Source organism: Oncorhynchus kisutch, unplaced genomic scaffold (assembly GCF_002021735.2).
Source record: "Oncorhynchus kisutch isolate 150728-3 unplaced genomic scaffold, Okis_V2 scaffold1892, whole genome shotgun sequence".
NCBI classification, from domain to species: domain Eukaryota; kingdom Metazoa; phylum Chordata; class Actinopteri; order Salmoniformes; family Salmonidae; genus Oncorhynchus; species Oncorhynchus kisutch.
This window is the reverse complement of record NW_022263837.1, coordinates 35,501-41,500: the sequence shown is the minus strand read 5'-3', so window position 1 is coordinate 41,500 and position 6,000 is coordinate 35,501. Positions and strand designations below refer to the sequence as shown.

Genomic DNA, 6,000 nt, shown 5'->3' with positions numbered 1-6,000 from the left:
TAGCTGTTATCACGTGCACTTACATGCAAAAGGTCCCTGGTTTGAACCTCTGTGTAAACAGCACTCATTGATACATTCAGTAAGTACCATAGTTGAAACTGAAATTCATTTTTCATTAATGCCTTCTTTTGGGTCAAAGATTCCATAGCGTAGTGGTTATCAAGTTCACTTAAGACGCAAAATGTATACTTTTCGAGCTGGGCGGAACAGACGTCTCTGACACATGTGAGAAGTACTGTATTTGTAACAGAGAATTTTCATAAATGCATTATGTTGGAATTTCGAATTCGTGCGATGAATATATGTAAATTTGGTTTACTCCACAGTAATAATTCTAGCAGCAGTTTCTCTAGTTTAGTAGTTATCAAGTTTGCTTTCACACGAATGGTCCCCGATTCGAAGCTGGGCGGAAACAGTTCTCTATGACAAATCCATTAAGTACTGTATTTGTAACAGAGAATAGTTGTTCTAATAATGCCTTACTTTGGAAATTCGAATACATAATAAATATTTAAAATGAATGCGGTTTACTCCTTGCTGGTAATTAATGCAGCAGTTTCTGTAGTGTAATGGTTATCACGTTCACCTTACATGCGAAAGGTCTGTGGTTGAAAAACTGATAGAAACAGTGATCTTTGACACATGCAGTTAGTGCTGTATCAACAACAGAGAATATATGTTCTCATGAATGGCTTTTTTTGGAAATTGGAATACATGCAATGATATCTGTAAATTTTGGGTTACTCCTTGCTGATAACACTTGCATCAGTTTCTGTAGTGTAGTGGTTATCACGTTCGCTTTACACGCGAAAGGTCCCTGGTTCGAAACCGGGCGGAAACAGTCATCTTTGACACATGCAGTAAGTTTGTATTTATAAAAGATGAGTTGCTTTCATAAATACCTAATTTTGGAAATTCAAATACATGCACTGACTATAGAAAATTAAATTTTACTTCTTGCAGGTATCTCAGCAGAAGTTTCTGTAGTGTAGCTGTTATCACGTGCACTTAACATGCAAAGGTCCCTGGTTTGAACCTCTGTGTAAACAGCACTCATTGATACATTCAGTAAGTACCATAGTTGAAACTGAAAATTCAATTTTTCATTAATGCCTTCTTTTGGAATCAAAAGATTCCATAGCGTAGTGGTTATCAAGTTCACTTAAGACGCAAATGTATACTTTTCGATGCTGGGCGAAACAGACGTCTCTGACACATGTGAGAAGTACTGTATTTGTAACAGAGAATTTTCATAAATGCATTATGTTGGAATTTCGAATTCGTGCGATGAATATATGTAAAATTTGGTTTACTCCACAGTAATAATTCTAGCAGCAGTTTTCTCTAGTTTAGTAGTTATCAAGTTTGCTTACACATGAATGGTCCCCGATTCGAAGCTGGGCGGAAACAGTTCTCTATGACAAATCCATTAAGTACTGTATTGTGTAACAGAGAATAGTTGTTCTAATAAATGCCTTACTTTGGAAATTCGAATACATGCAATAAATATTTGTAAATGCGGTTTACTCTCCTTGCTGGTAATTAATGCAGCAGTTTCTGTAGTGTAATGGTTATCACGTTCACCTTACATGCGAAAGGTCTGTGGTTGAAACTGATAGAAACAGTGATCTTTGACACATGCAGTTAGTGCTGTATCAACAACAGAGAATATATGTTCTCATGAATGGCTTTTTTTGGAAATTGGAATACATGCAATGAATATCTGTAAAATTTGGGTTACTCCTTGCTGATAACACTTGCATCAGTTTCTGTAGTGTAGTGGTTATCACGTTCGCTTTACACGCGAAAGGTCCCTGGTTCGAACCGGGCGGAAACAGTCATCTTTGACACATGCAGTAAGTTGTGTATTTATAAAAGAGATGAGTTGCTTTCATAAATACCTTATTTTGGAAATTCAAATACATGCACTGACTAGAAAAATTAAGTTTACTTCTTGCAGGTATCTCAAGCAGAAGTTTCTGTAGTGTAGCTGTTATCACGTGCACTTAACATGCAAAAGGTCCCTGGTTTGAACCTCTGTGTAAACAGCACTCATTGATACATTCAGTAAGTACCATAGTTGAAACTGAAATTCAATTTTTCATTAATGCCTTCTTTGGGAATCAAAAGATTCCATAGCGTAGTGGTTATCAAGTTCACTTAAGACGCAAAATGTATACTTTTCGATGCTGGGCGAAACAGACGTCTCTGACACATGTGAGAAGTACTGTATTTGTAACAGAGAATTTTCATAAATGCATTATGTTGGAATTTCGAATTCGTGCGATGAATATATGTAAAATTTGGTTTACTCCACAGTAATAATTCTAGCAGCAGTTTCTCTAGTTTAGTAGTTATCAAGTTTGCTTTACACACGAATGGTCCCCGATTCGAAGCTGGGCGGAAACAGTTCTCTATGACAAATCCATTAAGTACTGTATTTGTAACAGAGAATAGTTGTTCTAATAAATGCCTTACTTTGGAATCGAATACAGGCATAAGATTTGTAAAAATGCGGTTTACTCCTTGCTGGTAATTAATGCAGCATTTCTGTAGTGTAAATGGTTATAACGTTCACCTTACATGCGAAAGGTCTGTGGGTTGAAAAACTGATAGAAACGTGATCTTTGACACATGCAGTTAGTGCTGTATCAACAACAGAGAATATATGTTCTCATGAATGGCTTTTTTTGGAAATTGGAAGTACATCAATGATATCTGTAAAATTTGGGTTACTCCTTGCTGATACACGTGCATCAGTTTCTGTAGTGTAGTGTTATCACGTTCGCTTTACACGCGAAAGGTCCCTGGTTCGAAACCGGGCGGAAACAGTCAGCTTTGACACATGCAGTAAGTTGTGTATTTATAAAAGAGATGAGTTGCTTTCATAAATACCTTATTTTGGAAATTCAAATACATGCACTGACTATAAGAAAATTAAGGTTTACTTCTTGCAGGTATCCTAAGCAGAAGTTTCTGTAGTGTAGCTGTTATCACGTCGACTTAACACAGCAAACGGTCCTGGTTTGAACCTCTGTGTAAACAGCAACGCAGTGATACATCAGTAAGTACCATAGTTGAAACTGAAAATTCAATTTGTCATTAATAGCCTTCTTTGGGAGATCAGAAAGATTCCATATCGGAGTGGTTATCAAGTTCACTTAAGACGCAAAATGTAATACTTTTCCGATGCGGGGGCGGAAACAGACGTCTCTGACACATGTGAGAATACTGTATTTGTAACAGAGAATTTTCATAAATGCATTATGTTGGAATTTCGAATTCGTGCGATGAATATATGTAAAATTGGTTTACTCCACAGTAATAATTCTAGCAGCAGTTTCTCTAGTTTAGTAGTTATCAAGTTTGCTTTACACATGAATGGTCCCGATTCGAAGCTGGGCGGAAACAGTTCCTCTATGACAAATCCATAAGTACTGTATTGGTAACAGAGAATAGTTGTTCTAATAAATGCCTTACTTTGGAAATTCGAATACATGCAAATAAATATTTGTAAAATGCGGTTTACTCCTTGCTGGTAATTAATGCAGCAGTTTCTGTAGTGTAATGGTTATCACGTTCACCTTACATGCGAAAGGTCTGTGGTTGAAAAACTGATAGAAACAGTGATCTTTGACACATGCAGTTAGTGCTGTATCAACAACAGAGAATATATGTTCTCATGAATGGCTTTTTTTGGAATTGGAATACATGCAATGAATATCTGTAAAATTTGGGTTACTCCTTGCTGATAACACTTGCATCAGTTTCTGTAGTGTAGTGGTTATCACGTTCGCTTTACACGCGAAAGGTCCCTGGTTCGAAACCGGGCGGAAACAGTCATCTTTGACACATGCAGTAAGTTGTGTATTTATAAAAGAGATGAGTTGCTTTCATAAATACCTAATTTTGGAAATTCAAATACATGCACTGACTATAAGAAAATTAAGTTTACTTCTTGCAGGTATCTCAAGCAGAAGTTTCTGTAGTGTAGCTGTTATCACGTGCACTTAACATGCAAAAGGTCCCTGGTTTGAACCTCTGTGTAAACAGCACTCATTGATACATTCAGTAAGTACCATAGTTGAAACTGAAAATTCAATTTTTCATTAATGCCTTCTTTTGGGAATCAAAAGATTCCATAGCGTAGTGGTTATCAAGTTCACTTAAGACGCAAAATGTATACTTTTCGATGCTGGGCGGAAACAGACGTCTCTGACACATGTGAGAAGTACTGTATTTGTAACAGAGAATTTTCATAAATGCATTATGTTGGAATTTCGAATTCGTGCGATGAATATATGTAAAATTTGGTTTACTCCACAGTAATAATTCTAGCAGCAGTTTCTCTAGTTTAGTAGTTATCAAGTTTGCTTTACACACGAATGGTCCCCGATTCGAAGCTGGGCGGAAACAGTTCTCTATGACAAATCCATTAAGTACTGTATTTGTAACAGAGAATAGTTGTTCTAATAAATGCCTTACTTTGGAAATTCGAATACATGCAATAAATATTTGTAAAATGCGGTTTACTCCTTGCTGGTAATTAATGCAGCAGTTTCTGTAGTGTAATGGTTATCACGTTCACCTTACATGCGAAAGGTCTGTGGTTGAAAAACTGATAGAAACAGTGATCTTTGACACATGCAGTTAGTGCTGTATCAACAACAGAGAATATATGTTCTCATGAATGGCTTTTTTTGGAAATTGGAATACATGCAATGAATATCTGTAAAATTTGGGTTACTCCTTGCTGATAACACTTGCATCAGTTTCTGTAGTGTAGTGGTTATCACGTTCGCTTTACACGCGAAAGGTCCCTGGTTCGAAACCGGGCGGAAACAGTCATCTTTGACACATGCAGTAAGTTGTGTATTTATAAAAGAGATGAGTTGCTTTCATAAATACCTAATTTTGGAAATTCAAATACATGCACTGACTATAAGAAAATTAAGTTTACTTCTTGCAGGTATCTCAAGCAGAAGTTTCTGTAGTGTAGCTGTTATCACGTGCACTTAACATGCAAAAGGTCCCTGGTTTGAACCTCTGTGTAAACAGCACTCATTGATACATTCAGTAAGTACCATAGTTGAAACTGAAAATTCAATTTTTCATTAATGCCTTCTTTTGGGAATCAAAAGATTCCATAGCGTAGTGGTTATCAAGTTCACTTAAGACGCAAAATGTATACTTTTCGATGCTGGGCGGAAACAGACGTCTCTGACACATGTGAGAAGTACTGTATTTGTAACAGAGAATTTTCATAAATGCATTATGTTGGAATTTCGAATTCGTGCGATGAATATATGTAAAATTTGGTTTACTCCACAGTAATAATTCTAGCAGCAGTTTCTCTAGTTTAGTAGTTATCAAGTTTGCTTTACACACGAATGGTCCCCGATTCGAAGCTGGGCGGAAACAGTTCTCTATGACAAATCCATTAAGTACTGTATTTGTAACAGAGAATAGTTGTTCTAATAAATGCCTTACTTTGGAAATTCGAATACATGCAATAAATATTTGTAAAATGCGGTTTACTCCTTGCTGGTAATTAATGCAGCAGTTTCTGTAGTGTAATGGTTATCACGTTCACCTTACATGCGAAAGGTCTGTGGTTGAAAAACTGATAGAAACAGTGATCTTTGACACATGCAGTTAGTGCTGTATCAACAACAGAGAATATATGTTCTCATGAATGGCTTTTTTTGGAAATTGGAATACATGCAATGAATATCTGTAAAATTTGGGTTACTCCTTGCTGATAACACTTGCATCAGTTTCTGTAGTGTAGTGGTTATCACGTTCGCTTTACACGCGAAAGGTCCCTGGTTCGAAACCGGGCGGAAACAGTCATCTTTGACACATGCAGTAAGTTGTGTATTTATAAAAGAGATGAGTTGCTTTCATAAATACCTAATTTTGGAAATTCAAATACATGCACTGACTATAAGAAAATTAAGTTTACTTCTTGCAGGTATCTCAAGCAGAAGTTTCTGTAGT

General features: G+C 36.5%; 6 non-coding genes across 6 annotated transcripts; all 6 read left to right on the top strand.

Moving 5' to 3' along the window:
- The first annotated feature begins 768 nt into the window (after window positions 1–768).
- Window positions 769–841, top strand: trnav-uac (transfer RNA valine (anticodon UAC)). The gene has a single exon. It is a non-coding gene; the product is annotated as a tRNA-Val (tRNA).
- Window positions 842–1,765: 924 nt separating this feature from the next.
- Window positions 1,766–1,837, top strand: trnav-uac (transfer RNA valine (anticodon UAC)). The gene has a single exon. It is a non-coding gene; the product is annotated as a tRNA-Val (tRNA).
- A 922-nt stretch (window positions 1,838–2,759) lies between these two features.
- trnav-uac (transfer RNA valine (anticodon UAC)) lies at window positions 2,760–2,831 on the top strand. The gene has a single exon. It is a non-coding gene; the product is annotated as a tRNA-Val (tRNA).
- Window positions 2,832–3,766: 935 nt separating this feature from the next.
- Window positions 3,767–3,839, top strand: trnav-uac (transfer RNA valine (anticodon UAC)). Its single transcript has one exon. It is a non-coding gene; the product is annotated as a tRNA-Val (tRNA).
- Window positions 3,840–4,771: 932 nt separating this feature from the next.
- On the top strand, window positions 4,772–4,844 carry trnav-uac (transfer RNA valine (anticodon UAC)). Its single transcript has one exon. It is a non-coding gene; the product is annotated as a tRNA-Val (tRNA).
- A 932-nt stretch (window positions 4,845–5,776) lies between these two features.
- Window positions 5,777–5,849, top strand: trnav-uac (transfer RNA valine (anticodon UAC)). Its single transcript has one exon. It is a non-coding gene; the product is annotated as a tRNA-Val (tRNA).
- Window positions 5,850–6,000: the final 151 nt, after the last annotated feature.